The 17,112-nt window shown below is 42.0% G+C and overlaps 1 protein-coding gene across 1 annotated transcript in view; it reads right to left on the bottom strand.

Annotated features, from left to right (window-relative positions):
* The window catches only part of nlgn4xa (neuroligin 4 X-linked a), a 110,568-nt gene extending 106,424 nt beyond the window's left edge, over positions 1-4,144 (bottom strand). Inside the window, exon 1 of the mRNA XM_085264056.1 lies at positions 3,832-4,144. The gene's annotated coding sequence lies outside the window, so the exon portion shown is untranslated. The remainder of the gene's footprint in view (positions 1-3,831) is intronic.
* Positions 4,145-17,112: the final 12,968 nt, after the last annotated feature.

Raw genomic sequence — 17,112 nt, 5'->3', positions numbered from 1 at the left:
GTTTATATTACTTGCAGTAATGGGGCATTTTATGATGTGTGTTTGGGGGATAGGGTGTGTTTGTGTTTTTCAAAAAAGTCCTTCAGATGGCTCGAGCTGAATACAGAGTATGCATCCATAGGTCTCCTTGACAGAAGCACACAGGAGATTGTGAACATTGTTCTGACTCGTAATGATTATATGAGATACGTCTTATGAATATCAATGAAGCCGCAGTCTGTCATTTGCATTTCAATCATCATAAAATGATCCAGTCAGGCACTCTCTACTCCTGTGGCTATCACAGGAAGTTGAACAGACATAAAACAATAGAACTGCAACATACAGTTGCAAGAAAAAGTAAATCTTTTAGAGTTGTCAGGATTTCTGCATTGATTATTAATAAAACTGTTCTGAGATTCATCTAAGTCATAACAACAAAGCACACAATCTGACAAAGCTAATAACACACTTGTTTTTTTCAGAATCTCCACTTTACAGAAACAACCACTGTCTTTCTTGAACATAGTGAGTAATCAGTAATGGATTACAGGCTGGAAAAAGTAAACGTGTCATTTCTCCAGAAGCTACTTGGATCAGCTGACTTTAGAGCAGCGCCACCAAAGAAATCTGTGCTGCCAACATCAAACTGCACACCAACAACAAAATATCACCACAAATTTAAAGGAAAGTGGAGGGAGCATCGGGGTTTGAGGCTGCTTTGGTTGGTAATAAGTGAAGGAACAATGAATGAAAATGCTACCCACAGCTAGCTGCCTCATCTTAGACAGAAGATAACTAGTAGATGTTGCATGAAAGAACAAGACAATAAACGAGCATATCACATGCAGAAAAAAGAGAAAAATACATTTTTAAAGAAAATTCTAAGCTTTTTAATGAAGGCATCCAATAAATCTGAATAATCTGAAATATTTGAAGGATAAATGATCTTAAATCCCTCTTCACTGTAAAAGTGTCTTAAGCAGCAACAGGGAACGTGTGAAAGAGGCCAACGCTCCTAAAACACATGCTATGAAACTTGGGAAATTCCAGCAATCACTCTGATGTGCTAAGGCCAGATGGATGGATGGATGGATGGATGGATGGATGGATGGATGGATGGATGGATGGATGGATGGATGGATGGATGGATGGATGGATGGATGGATGGATGGATGGATGGATGGATAGATAGATAGATAGATAGATAGATAGATAGATAGATAGATAGATAGCATGTTTGTTTTGCATTTTCCATCTCGCCTACTAACATTGGTTTTAAACCAGAGAAAGAAACTCAGATATGCTGTGATGTGAAGAATGTCTCTATTTTCTCCTTCTTATGTTACACAAACATGATGAGTGACTCAAGTTGTTAGCTTCTTAAATATGTGTTTTCCTGAAGTATCCTTTACCAGGACGATGACGTTTACACCTGTGCTCTTCATCTCAAAAGTCATTTCGATATAGTTCAGAGATTTCATAGCATTTCATATAAATGACATAAAATGTTTGTGCTGATCAATAACTATTGACTGTGAGCTCTTTGCATCAATATGACTGCTTAGCACTAGAAGCACCCGGAGGCTAACTCTGATCCCTTGGCGAGTCAAATAACTTCATCATCTCGTTTTTCATAACTTGTCTGAAGATTGGTTTAATCATCACAGGGTGATTTTTGAAGTGTGTGGGATCTCGATACGCGGCCACCGTATCCTAGAGAAAGCAGACTAATCATTTTAATTTTGTAAAGAAACATTTCTCAGGGAAAAAGAACCCAATCTGATTTTTTATCAGCTTGTAATCGACAACATTAACTTTTAATTTCTTCTTCCTGATAAAGGCAGGCCCTTGCAACGGGGTGCAATGGTATAAATAGCAAGGAGGCTGCACTTTGCAAGAAGTCTTGTAATGGTAGCATAACAATGCTGGGACTTTCTTCACAGCCAAGCCACTTAAGGGCCTGATGTCTGATTTTTTACATTAACTGTGGGTAACTCCCTCTAATTCTGCCAATTTATGGACACATTGATAGAAAATGTGCATAAAGGGGTCAAGATGTTTACAAGAAAGTATTCATACTTACTAGCAACCATGTTGCTAGCAGGTTGCCATAGACCTAAACGTTTCCATACAGTACTCTACTAAAAACACACACCCCATGTGCCAAGTAATTCCTGTTCCAGTTTAGCAGCAATGTGAGAAAGTACCCCAATTATGTAACCAATCTAACGTAAACATAACCTGCAAATGTCAGGGAGAAGACCACCTGCTTTGAGCAGCATGTGAAAATGCACTGACACTTTGTGTTTGCCAGGCTCATCCCATCAGGGGTGCAAAACATGAACTACCCACAGAAGCCATTGTGGGGTAAACTCACACTCCACACCCTCACATGTGTGGTAACATGGTGGCAGAACAACCACTGGCTAAGCATGAGTCGGGTCCATCTCTGTTTGCTTATTCTACCATCACAGAGGAGCCGGCCCTTTGCATTGGCCCCTGTGGACACCATTGACACAATGAACTAAAAGTTAAGGTAGGCCCAAGCGCGTAGCTCATGCCATCAACATGCAACAGTAAAAACATTCTCTAAGAGAGATGATGCTTTCAAGCACCCTTCTTTGAACATGAGAGAGAGTTACCCCCCCCCCCCCCCACACACACACACACACACACACACACACACACATCAGAATGAATCAAAGCTTTGCTAAACTCAAGTCTTGGTGTTTGAAGAATGTATTTCTTTAGAGAATCATATGATTATCAATAATAATCAATAATACTCCTGCAGCGGCTTTCAAATGCAAAACATATGTTTCACCTGATGTTCACACATCACATCTATTTTCTGGGTGTGTCTATGTTTTTATGGTCCCTTTTGCACCAAGTTCACCACTCCATTGTGCGTTCATGAATGACAACACATACAAGGTCATCCGTTTTTAAACCAGCAGCCTGTGTGGAACTGCAATCTGCTGCTGTTACGGAGCCAGTGTGAATGCCACAGATCCATTGAAACCACAGCATTAGCAGCGATGAAGCTGTAAATATCCACGCAAGAGACAAACCCCACTCAACCTTCCACTCTAACCGCCTTTTTTCCTGTTTTTTTCCTCCCTTTTTCTCAAAATCCACGTACAGATATCCACACCACCATCTTGTGGATGCTTCGATAGAGACGCACGCAGAGAAGTCCTGCTGGAAGATGCCCGTCTTTGTTGCATCCCATACACACAAGAGTTGTGGAAAAACGCGAGTGTGTGGCGTGTTGAAACGTTTTGCCACCTAGAGGGAAAAACGTTTTTAAGCTGGTGGAATACATCCGCCTATCGTGTCGGCGCTGTCGCAATAAAGGTAACCGAGCTGTTCAACGGGCGCAGAGTTTGGTTTAAGACACGATTCCAAGTCTGCGTGTCTACACAGAAATACACAAATAAACAAAAAGTGCAGTTCGGGATTTGAGATGTATGTTTATCATCTTCTGCATCAACCGACATCTTTACTGCAGCAAATCGTTTCTCTAATCAACACGTTCACGTGAACTGGAGTCTAATGAAAGTGCGCAAGAACAAGCCTGTCGTGCTGCGGGGTTTTCAGGTGAAAACATCGCCATGCCAGACTCCTAACAGTTTTTCCAACTGTAAAAAGGAAAAGCCTGATTCTATTAAGGTTACCAGTGTCTGGAAGAATCCCCTTTGGACTGTGCTATGTTGCGAGACAGCAGAGGAGGGGGTCAGCCCATGGAAACGCACAGACCTTCTCCCCTTCTCTATAAATCTACACTGTTATTTCTCGCTCGGGAAAGCTGTGAGGCTCGCCATGACATCCCGCCGGCAGCGCACTTACCTCAGCCTGTATCACCACCGTCTGACTTAAATGTAAGTCCCGACTTCAGGCGAAATACACACCACATAAGAAAAACGCAATAAAGTCCACGTCCAACCCGCTGCTCTGCAAATCCAAAGTAAGACGCGCAGTCTTTGCGCTCTGAACACAGTTAACTGTACGTCCAGCATGTGTCTTTGAGACAGACTGAGTGTGTGTGTGTGTGTGTGTGTGTGGTATGGGAGAATAGAGATGCGGCTTTATCAGCACAGAAGATGTTTCAATGAGTCACTGCAGAGGCACTGGAAACGGTGCTGAATCTAATTGCTCTCGCAGACCGAGTGTATTGCGCGGACAAGATTAGTGATAGAGAAACCAGGTCTCTCTCTCTCTCTCTCGCTTGCCATTGGACTACACCGACTGAAATATACTAAGCCTGCAGCCAATGGATTGCCGCATTCTCTCCATCACCCTTAACCAGCCGCTGAGTTGTGGCAGCTCTGGCATGGAGCATGGCACCAGCTACTCTTCAAACCCGGTTCTGGGTGCTAACATCACTGCACAATAGCTCACAATCACAAGGCAGGCTTTGCACTCATGCAAATGAAAAACTTTGTCTTCCTATTCTTGTCATAGTTTAGGATAATCTGACAGGTTAGCACTGTCAGATTATCCTAAACTTCACTGTCCACTTTTAAATCACGTCTTAAATCCCGCTTTTGGCTTTTAACCTCAGTGAGACTCAGTTTCTCTTGTAATGAAATTAGTTATTTAATTAATTATTTTACTTTTGCTTTTATTTATATCTTATGTAATTTTATTATATAGTTCCAATGTACAGCACTTTGTGTCAGCTGCGGTTGTTCATATATATATATATATATATATATATATATATATATATATATGTGTGTGTGTGTGTGTGTGTGTGTATATATATACATATATACATGTAAGCGCCAGACGTCTGCTTTATATTTTTATTTACGATTGAGTTCATGTTTGTTTTATAATTCATAGATTCATTACATAGGTCATCTTTTCAGGATTAATAAATGTGAAAATATATGTGTTTACATAAAGTAATTTTAAGTCACTGTTTTGGGATTGGAACCTAAAAGGGGGTACCTCTCACTTTAAGTATGTAAGTGCAATAGTAGCATAAAACCCTGTGTGAGAGGGAAGGGGAGGAGCATGGACAGAGAGGTTAGGAGTCTCACGGTTTTCTGACCGTGTGCACAGCTAGTTCTGGATAACTGCTATTTTTTGGAACTTTCATGCCTTTTAGGAAGGAGTTCATTGTCACATCTTCAGTTTGTAATAAATAAACAGTCTTCAAATCAAAATGCAACTGGAAGCATTTCTTTTGGAAACCAGGAACACGCGTCAGCCATAGACTCTTCTTTTTTGAACTTGGTTTATTGGAAATTACCCTACATTTAGTCAGAAAACCCCTCTTGCTCCTTTTTTGGGAAAAGGAATACTGAAAAGGATCATGTTTAGCAACGCCGTGCACTGTGGATTGAAGGCAATAGCCTACTTGGAGGAAGAATCACGGTAAGCAGTGAAAACAAGCTTTGCTACTGTGGAAATTTGTCATAATGCATGAGAGTGATGAAGAACTAGTGTGTGGAAAAAGAGAACCAAAAATGACGGAAAAGGCTGTCGAGGAAAAGCTGCACAGGTTGACCCAGTCTAGAAAGGCTAAGCTAGGCCACCTAACTAGCCAAGCTAATTAGCTCGAACGGCTAATGGAAGATGATGCTAACGTGAATGCTGTTAAGCAGAAATTGCGTTTAGACTACCAAGATTCATTTGGAGAACTGTGTAAGATAAATGATAGTTTGAGAGTATTAATGCATGAGGAAGAATTTGAAAAGGACCAAAGTGCTTGGTATGAACCTAATGCTAGTCGTATTCGTGGATTTATGCAACATGTGGAAACGTGGGTTAAAGCAGCTGAGGAGCGCACAGAACAAGCTAAACAGTGTGATGCAGACATCCAGCCTTCCGACAGTGTTTCTGTGATGTCCGCTGCATTAAGCAGTAAAAGCAGGAGGCGCAGGTCAGCCGTTGGGAGCCAAGTGTCCACTGCTTCCTCAGTACGCCTCAAAGCTGAAATGGAGAGAGCCACATTGCTCGCACAAGCAACTGCTCTCAAACAAAAACAAGAGCTTGAACGACAGGAAACTGAGTTGAAAGCAAAAAGAGAGCAGCTAGATCTGCAAACTGCTATTGCCGCCTCTGATGCTAAATTAAAGGTATTAGAGAATTTTGAAAATGAGCGCTCGTCACATGTGAGTCCTGCATACCCAACAACTATTGATTCTGGATTCATACCATTACCTGTAAGTCAAACTCCAGTCACCAACACAGAAAATGGATATGGGGAATTCATGCCTTTACAAAATCACCCTATTGGTACGCAGCAGTCTAGAGTGGATTTTGCAGCAGATGAGCAAGCAGTTGAAACGCTCTGTACTGTTATGACACGTCAGAATAATATAACTGAGCTGATGGTGAAACAACAAAAAATGATGACATTGCCACCTTTAGACATCCCTACCTTTAGTGGTGATCCTCTAGATTACAATACATTTGTAAGCGCCTTTGAGCACGGAGTAGAGTCTCGCACTGAAAGTCCTAAGGACCGCCTCTACTTCTTAGAGCAGTTCACTAATGGACAGCCGAAAGAGCTAATAAAGAGCTGCCTTCATATGAAGCCAGATGTAGGCTATCACAAGGCTAAACAGCTCCTTAAAGAGCATTTTGGAAATGACTACAAAGTTGCTGTAGCCTACATGAACAAGGTCTCAAACTGGGCACCTATCAAGCCAGAAGATGCAGAAGCTTTAAATGCGTTTTCACTCTTTCTGACAGCTTGCTGTAACACCATGGCTGAAGTGAGTTACATGGAGGAACTTGATAACGTCGCAAGCTTGAAAGCCATTGTAGCAAAACTTCCATACAAGTTACGTGAAAGGTGGAGATCTGTTGTGTGTGGTATGCAAGAGCGAGGCGACAGACGAGTCAAGTTCAATGATTTGGTGGAGTTTATTAATAAACAAGCCAAAATTGCACTTCACCCTGTTTTTGGTGACATAAAGGATAGCACCACTGCTAAACCATTCACCATTAAACAAAACAGTAACAAGGATCAGAAAAGGGTTGTAATGAAGAAGTCATTCACCACCAGTGCCATACCATTGGACATTCAGGAGAAAGACACAAAGCCAATGGAAAACACAAATTATGTGAAACCCACTCCACAGGCATGTCTGTTCTGTAACGGTGGGCACATCATAGACCTGTGTGGTAAGTTTAAGGGCAAGCCACACAACGAAAAGTTGGAATTTTTGAAAGGCAAAGGACTGTGTTTTAGCTGTTTGAAGCAAGGTCACATGAGCAAACTTTGTAAGAGAAAGGTGAGCTGTGAGGTATGTTCTCTTGCTCATCATACATTGTTGCATATTAAGAAAAGGGACACAGACGCTGACACAGAGAAGAAAACTAAGAACAGTGAAAGTCAAACAATCTTAAGTGCCTTTGTCTGTGCAGAGTCTGAGGATTGTGGGCCAACTGGGGCCGGGGAAGATGACTGCACACTTGCAATAGTTCCTGTACAGGTCAAGGCCAAAAAGGGAAGTGTAGTAGTGCAGACTTACGCCTTCTTGGACCCAGGAAGCTCTGCCACATTCTGTACAGAGACATTAATGGACAAATTGAAGATCACTGGAAGGAAAACTGACATACTACTGAAAACTATGAATGAAGAGAAACCTGTCTGTACTCATGTAGTGTCAGGCTTGGAGGTCAGTAGTTTATCTGGTGACGACTTTATTGATCTGCCAGATGTCTTCACACAAAGGACAATACCTGTAGGAAAAGAAAACATACCCCTACAGAAGGATCTCGAAAAGTGGCCTTACCTTAAAGAAGTAAAACTGCCTCGAATTGAGACTGACATTGGATTGCTCATCGGAGCAAATGTACCTAAAGCAATGGAGCCATGGGAGGTTGTAAGCAGTGTAGGTAATGGACCGTATGCTGTAAGAACCAAGCTAGGTTGGACTGTGAATGGACCTTTGAGAGAAACTGGCTGTCATGCAGACAAGAGAAACCCAGCCAAGGCTAATGCAAACCGCATATCAGTGAGCCGTTTAGAGAACCTGTGGCTTCAACAGTTCATGGTGGATTTTCCAGAGGGAGGAAAACATGATGAAGTGGAAATGTCAAGAGAGGACCATCAGTTTATGGACATGGCCATGGAATCTGCAAAACTGATGGATGGCCACTATACAATATGTCTACCTCTGAAGAACAGATTGGTCAACATGCCAAATAATCGCTCAGTCGCTGAACAACGAGCACGTAACTTGAGGCTTAAATTTCTCAGGAATGACTGCTTCCGACAAGAGTACACAGACTTCATGGAAGACCTTCTTAAAAAGGGCTATGCAGTACAACTGTCAAATGATGAACTGGCGCACAAAGAAGGAAAAGTGTGGTATATACCCCATCACGCCGTGTACCACCCTGTGAAGCAGAAATTAAGAGTTGTGTTCGACTGTGCAGCATCCTATCAGGGCACATCCCTGAATGATCAACTTCTTCAGGGTCCAGATTTGACCAGCAGTCTCATTGGTGTTGTCATACGATTTAGACAGGAACCTGTTGCAATTATGGCAGACGTTGAAGCAATGTTTCACCAGGTGAAGGTGCCTGACGGTGACTCTGACTTACTTAGGTTCCTCTGGTGGACAGGTGGCGACTGCAATCAAGCTTTGACTGAGCACAAGATGACTGTGCATTTGTTTGGGGCCACATCCTCACCCAGTTGTGCCAATTTCGCTTTGAGGAAGTGTGCTGAAGACCAGAGTAGGCAGTTCAGAGCTGAAGTTGTTCAAACAGTATTGCAGAACTTTTACGTTGATGACTGTCTCAAGTCTGTCGCTACGGAGGAGGCGGCTATATCAATGTGTCAAGATCTAATGAAAATCTGTGCCAACGGAGGCTTCCGTCTCAACAAATGGGTGAGCAACCGAAGGAAGGTGCTTGACTCCATCCCAAAGTCTGAACTGGCAGCAGAAATGAAAAGCCTGGACCTGGATCATGGCAAACTTCCACTTGAGAGGGCCCTTGGTCTCAATTGGTGTGTTGAGTCAGACACATTCAGATTTAAGATCAACATCAAAGATCGCCCATTCACAAGAAGAGGACTTCTTTCTGTCATTGGATCAGTGTATGACCCATTAGGCATTTTGGCGCCAGCAGTCTTGCCAGCAAAGATTACCCTGCAGGAATTGTGCAGATTGAAGATCGGGTGGGATGATGACTTACCTGAGCACATAAAGAGGCGGTGGACTGACTGGTTAACCAGCCTTCCTGCTTTGGAACACTTCTCAGTTGCAAGATGTTTCAAGCCCAAAGATTTTGGAAATGATGTATTTGCACAACTACATCACTTTGCAGACGCAAGTGAGGATGCATATGGCTCAGTCAGCTACCTACTCATGCGTAACACGAGCAATGAGACACAATGTGCATTTATGATGGGCAAGTCCAGAGTGGCGCCTCTCAGGCCTCCTACCATACCCCGCCTGGAATTGACTGCTGCTACAGTAGCCATTAGGATGGATAGTGTCCTGAGAAGAGAGCTACAACTGAACCTTGCAGAATCGGTTTTTGGACAGACAGTACGGTGGTGCTCCAGTATCTCCAGAATGAGACCACGCGTTTTCGTACGTTTGTGGCAAACAGAGTTGCAGCTATTCTGAAAGGCTCTGATGTGGAACAGTGGAAACACATCAGCACAGACAAGAATCCTGCTGACTGCGCCTCAAGAGGGCAAAGAGTAGATGAATTTATGAAGAACAGAACGTGGGTGTCTGGGCCAGATTTTCTTCGCAGTCCAGTGGAGTTTTGGCCTAACACTCCACTGAATTGTTCGGAAATCACTTCTGGTGATCCTGAGATCAAGAGAGCCACAGTTAACAAGATAGAGGTGGAAGAAAATGTTGCTCCATTCAAGAGACTGATAAATTACTTCTCATCATGGACAAAGTTGAAAAGAGTGGTGGCGTGGTTCCTGAAACTTAAAGCCTTACTTTGGAGTCTCTGTCAAAAACGTAAAGAGCTATGCGTAACCAGTGTGGAGAATAGCCTTGACAATGATCGACAGCTGAGGCAAAGTCAGATTGACAGTTTCAGGACAAGCTTTAAGCCTACACAAATTTCAGTGGAAGACCTGAATCAAGCAGAGCTCGATATAATCAGATTTTGCCAAAAGGAGAAATTCTCGGAAGAGGTTTCAGCTCTTCACAAGGAACAAAGTGTGAAGCGCAATAGCCACTTATACAAACTGAACCCTGTACTACAGGAAGATCTGTTGAGAGTTGGTGGAAGATTGAGCTGGGCAGCTATGCCGGAAATCGCTAAGCAGCCTATTATCCTGTCTAGAGACTTTCACATTTCTGACTTAGTCCTCCAACATATACATGAAGAAACTGGGCATGGAGGGCGCAATCACATGCTCTCTGAATTGCGACAGAAGTTTTGGATCCCAAGTGCCAACACAGCCATTAGAAAGATCATCGCAAAGTGTGACATGTCGTCGCTTGCATGGGAGAATTGGGAAACAACTGATGGCTGATCTTCCACGAGAGCGAGTGCTGCCAGATGATCCACCCTTCACCAGGGTTGGTGTAGACTACTTCGGCCCATTCGAAGTAAGACGTGGAAGAACCATCTTAAAAAGATATGGTGTTATATTCACTTGTTTAGCGGTTCGTGCAGTACACATAGAGCTGGCCTCATCATTAGACACAGATTCATGCATAAATGCAATCCGGCGCTTCATAGCACGGAGAGGACAAGTGAAGGAGATTCGCTCAGATAATGGGACGAATTTTGTTGCTGCCAATCGTGAGCTGAAGGAAGCAGTCACTGACTGGAACACTTCACCGTTTCAGCATCTATTTCAACAGCATGGAATTAAGTGGACATTTAACCCTCCCACTGCTTCACATCATGGCGGAGCATGGGAGAGGTTGATAAGATCAATACGAAAAGTGCTGAATTCTACTGTGAGAGAACAAGTTCTGGAAGAAGAATGCCTTCATACAGTCTTATGTGAGGCAGAGTCGATGATCAACAGCCGACCAATCACCAGGGCATCAAGCGACCCAAATGATTTGGAGGCTCTGACACCTAATCATCTTTTGTTGTTGAAAACAAAACCTTCATTGCCTCCAGGATTGTTTGACCAGAATGACCTCTACTCACGACGTAGATGGAAACAGGTGCAATATATGTCCAATCTATTTTGGAAGAGATGGACTAAAGAATACCTACCTCAACTTCAGGAACGTCAGCGGTGGGCCACAGCATCAAGAAACTTTGCAGAAGGAGATGTCGTTCTTCTTGTGGACGACTGTGCACCACGAAACTCATGGATTATGGGAAAGATCATCAAAACTGTTCCAGACAAGAAGGGTCTCGTTCGCCGAGTACGGATAAAGACAAAGACTAATGTTTTGGACAGACCCATCACCAAGATTTGTCTGCTTGTGGAATCTGAATGGGCTAGTGGTAAAGACTAAGCCCCTACGATGAGCCATGTGCTAGCAACCTCTGGCTCTTTCCTTCTTTCTCTCTTTCCTTCTTTTCTTTCTTATTCTTTTTCATCTGTTCTTTTGGAAATGGACAGAAACCAGCCTTAATATACTTTGCAAAGCTGATTGGCAAAGTATTGGACAATTCATTTGTCTATAAATAATATTTTGTCATGTGTTTAAACATTGGATATGTCTAAACGTGGTTCATATTAAGTTTGTAAAGTTAAAAAATGTGGTAATTGTTCTAAGGCAATACATTATTAGAACAATTAGGGGCTGGTAATGTAAGCGCTTTACATTGCTTTATATTTTTATTTACGATTGAGTTCATGTTTGTTTTATAATTCATAGATTCATTACATAGGTCATCTTTTCAGGATTAATAAATGTGAAAATATATGGGTTTACATAAAGTAATTTTAAGTCACTGTTTTGGGATTGGAACCTAAAAGGGGGTACCTCTCACTTTAAGTATGTAAGTGCAATAGTAGCATGAAACCCTGTGTGAGAGGGAAGGGGAGGAGCATGGACAGAGAGGTTAGGAGTCTCACGGTTTTCTGACCGTGTGCACAGCTAGTTCTGGATAACTGCTATTTTTTGGAACTTTCATGCCTTTTAGGAAGGAGTTCATTGTTACATCTTCAGTTTGTAATAAATAAACAGTCTTCAAATCAAAATGCAACTGGAAGCATTTCTTTTGGAAACCAGGAACACGTGTCAGCCATAGACTCTTCTTTTTTGAACTTGGTTTATTGGAAATTACCCTACAATACATATATATATATATATATATATACATATATATATATACACATATATATACACACATATATATATATATATATATATATATATATATATATATACATATATACACATATATATATACACATATATACATATATATACACATATATATATACATATATACATATATATATATATATATATATATACATATACATATATACATATATATATATATACATATACATATATATATATATATATATATACATATATATATATATATATATACACATATACACATATATATATATATACACATATACACATATATATATATATACACATATATATATATATATACATATATATATATATACACATATATACATACACATATATATATATATATATATATATATCCAGCAGCTGGATAGTGTAGTGGTTAAACTACACGCCTTTGGAACAGAGGATCGCAAGTTCGATTCCTGCCTGGGGCGTCTGTATCCAGTAAGGGTCCTAAGGCTAGACCCCCTATGCTAAGCAAGCCTACCGCAGACATGAGCGAGACAGATAAATATGAAGGCATGCCGGCTCGGACGTCGCCCGGATCAACAAGGTCCGCGTCAGGTGTTGAGGAACCAGGGCACCCTGACGAAAAGTGGGCTACTGGAACAAGAAGGCATCGGTGGGCAAGGGACGAAAACAGGGCGTTGTTGGAATGCTACTACGCAAGTAACCCCGGCGGAAGGGGCTACATGAATAGAGTGGCTCCAGCAGATCCCGGGAATACCATCGGAGATCTCTGTCCAGAAGACATACACATATATATATATATATATATATACACACATATATATATATATATGTGTGTGTATATATATATATATATACACACACACACACACATATATATATATATATATATGTGTGTGTGTGTGTGTATATATATATATATACACACACACACACACATATATATATATATATATGTGTGTGTATATATATATATATATATATATATATTAGGGGTGCAACGATACACAAAATTCACGGTTGGGTTCGGTTCGATACTTTGGTGTCACGGTTCGATATTTTTTCGATACAAAAACTGTTCATGCATTTTTAATTTGTCATTTATTAAAATTATAAATATATATTTTAACTCAAAAGTACAGTTTTTAAATTTAACCCTAACCCTTGTGCGTGTTTTTTATTTTGACAGCGAATGCGCACCTGCGGACCACTTATGTGCAGCTCTGGTTATTTAGCTCATCATATTGCAGCCACAGAAATTATTTTGTCCATGAAACCATAAAGCTGCACTTTCTTTTTGCCTTATAGTCTGATTTGTCATAACTTCTCCGTTTTGTGGTAAGCTTTTCTTTGGCTGTCACTTCTTCACCCTGACCTGTCTTATTTGGCTCAGCAGAACTGAAATATATATCCTGCTGCTTTTACACACGCACTCACATAAGCTCAGCGATTCTCTGCGCGATCAACCTCTCACATGTTTAAGCTGCGGGAGATTTCACTTGTCATGTTTGCGTAGTAAGCTAACGATTAATAAGACGATGTCAGAGGAATTGGTGCACAAATTATCATCACTCACAGATCAGTGCTGTCGCTCTCTATACACAGTTCGCAGGATTGCAAAGTGAAAGCAAAAAAACAAGCGCAAATTCAAACGCGACTTCAATATGTCACATATTGACAGTGGCTCACCGATGCCAATGACATAATTACCCAGCTACATTTCTGAAAGAATGCAAAAGCATGACATATATTTTTCCTTCCTACAATAGCCCGACGGGCAGGGAAGAGAAAGATTTTGGTAGCCCAACTGAAAAAATCACTAGCCCCAGGACGTCGGGCTAGCGATTTTGCGAGGCCTGTATCTGATTGAGGAATCACTCATCTTTGGAAAAGAGAGTTTATTACAGAGAAATGTCTCTTTCCAAAATAAAAGCTATACTATCCGCTTCTTCTGGGCTATATTCTCAGCAGCATAAGGAGAATCATGTGCTAACAGCTGTCTAAATGACTCGGCTAAAGTTAGTAGCATGCTTGCTTTTTTTTGTCTGCTTCCACTTGTCTTTGCACTAGGATGATGTAAATGTGCAGTCATATTCGTTGTGTTCCCACTAGTGCTTTCAGGTTAATCTCGTTGAAATGACCTTAATGCCACAACACGGCAAATCTCCGTTAACGAGCTACCGCCGATCGCCCCGTGCATGGGGCTAGACGGCCAATACGTTAACGAGCCAACTGCGCTAACACACTAGTTCACACCAATGTAAATGAGCATTGCATGGCACATCCAACATACTGTTTTACTTTAGTCCATGACTCGCTTACCTTCAGGGTCATACGTCACATGAAAACCAAAATAATTCCAAACGCCAGATCTGAATGTTACAAGGAGAGCTTAACTTCTGTCTCGCTAGCTTGCCCTGCGCTCTTCCTTCTGACTATGCTGTCTGTGTTGAGCGCTCAGTGGATCTGCGCTGGACAGTGCAGCCTAGGCGGAGTAGTCGAACACAGATTCACTGAGCGCTCAACACAGACAGCATCGTCAGAAGGAAAATTGATAAAATAAATTACAAATGTTGTATTGTTTGATACATATGCGTACCGAACCGAAAGCACTGTATCGAACGGTTCAATATCGATACGAATATCGTTGCACCCCTAATATATATATATATGTATATATATATATATATATATATATATATATGTATATATATATATATATATATATATATATGTATATATATATATATATATATATATATATGTATATATATATATATATATATATATATATATAAAAACACCCAGCACACCCCTGCGGGCGGTTTATCCTTCAAGCTCGGGTCCTCTACCAGTGTCATGAAACGCTGTGCGGCAGGCAGGAGTTGGACCCAAAATGCAGGCACTCAGGCACGAGGTTTAAACACAAAGAACTCAGCTTTATTCGCTGGCAGGAGAAAGTCACACAAAGCAAACTAAACTGGAAACTCACAAACTAAACCCACAGAGAGACACAGCATGAGGGACGACGCAACACTGACTCAGAGAAACACAGGGTTTAAATACACTGGGAAGTAACGAGGGGGATGAGACACAGAAGGAGGGCACAGCTGGGAGAAATCAGGACTGATGAGACAAGCAAAGCAGGACGCATTCACATAAGACACGGACCTTCAAAGTAAAACAGGAAGTATCACACAGAGACGCGAACTTGACACAGTGGAGACAGCAACTAAGAAACACAGAGACATAAACCATAAGGCAGAGGACTCTAAGAACCGAGAGACACAGAGGGGAACTCAAACATGCAGACACAGACTTACACAGAACAGAGGGGACACAGAAACATGAAGGGCAAGGGATCGAAACTAGAAACCATCGAATAACTCACACAAGTACAATAATACAAACATCACAAAGAACTAAAAACGCTGGGTCAGGAGACCCAGGACCGTGACAACCAGAGGCCTGGGAGCTTGAGGGTCCTGCGCAGTGTCTTAGCTGTTCCCAGGACTGCGCTCTTCCGGACGATGTTGTTCCCGGGATCTGCTGGAGCCACTCGCCTAGCTTGGGAGTCACCGCACCTAGTGCTCCGATTACCACGGGGACCACCGTCACCTTCACCCTCCACATCCTCTCGAGCTCTTCTCTGAGCCCTTGGTATTTCTCCAGCTTCTCGTGTTCCTTCTTCCTGATATTGCTGTCATTCTGAACCGCTACATCGATCACTACGGCCGTCTTCTTCTGTTTGTCTACCACCACTATGTCCGGTTGGTTAGCCATCACCATTTTGTCCGTCTGTATCTGGAAGTGCCACAGGATCTTAGCTCGGTCATTCTCCACCACCCTTGGGGGCATCTCCCATTTTGACCTCGGGACTTCCAGGTTATACTCGGCACAGATGTTCCTGTACACTATGCCGGCCACTTGGTTATGGCGTTCCATGTATGCCTTGCCTGCTAGCATCTTGCACCCTGCTGTTATGTGCTGGATTGTCTCTGGGGCATCTTTACACAGCCTGCACCTGAGGTCTTGCCTGGTGTGATAGACCCCAGCCTCTATGGATCTTGTACTCAGAGCTTGTTCTTGTGCTGCCATGATTAGTGCCTCTGTGCTGTCTTTCAGTCCAGCTTATATATATATATATATATATATATATATATATATATATATATATATATATATATATATATATATATATATATATATATATATATATATATATATATATGTAAAAAAGCGTCCTTGTCTTCTTGTCAGTGGCTTCTCCTTTTCTTCTCTTCTCTGTTGGCCAGGTTATTATCCCAGCACGATATCTGATCACAGGCAGGGCGTATGTGTTGACAGCCTGGATCTTCTTCTTTCCATTCAGCTGACTCCTCAGGACTTGCCTCAGCTGGTACTCGGTGGTTGCATCTTTCCTAGCGGCCTCTTCATGATGTTGTAGCGGTCCTTGATGTCTGCAATGTTGCCTTCTGGTACTGCATCTCCCCGTCATGTCAGTGATCTCACTGAGGGGGTTCAGGCCTATGCAGAAGAGCAGAGGGGACAGAGCATCTCCTTGGTAGATCCTCCTTGATGGTGACTTGTGCTATAGATTTGATAGATCATAGGTCCCACATCCTCTTCATGTAACCCCTTCTGCCTTGGTTCCTTGCATAGTATCATTCCAACAACACCCTGTTCTCATCTCTTGCTACTGTTCCAGTCAGAACGTCCAAGCCCAGTTATGTCTCCGTCACTCATCCGAGGTAGGCTTGGTTAGTGGGGGGGGGGGTCTAGCCTAGGGACCCTTACTGTCGAACCCCTGACCTGAAGTTCCAAAGGTCTTATCACTATGCTATCCAGCTGTCGTACAAAAACAAATCATCTTAATTTTGTTATGTTTTGCAACATTACAAAT

Source organism: Mchenga conophoros, linkage group LG23 (genome assembly GCF_057382185.1).
Source record: "Mchenga conophoros isolate Kocher_MC1m ecotype Shallow Benthic linkage group LG23, M_conophoros_male_GT1.1, whole genome shotgun sequence".
Taxonomy (NCBI): domain Eukaryota; kingdom Metazoa; phylum Chordata; class Actinopteri; order Cichliformes; family Cichlidae; genus Mchenga; species Mchenga conophoros.
Note: the sequence above shows the minus strand (reverse complement) of the source record. Positions and strands in the feature narration are given on the sequence as shown.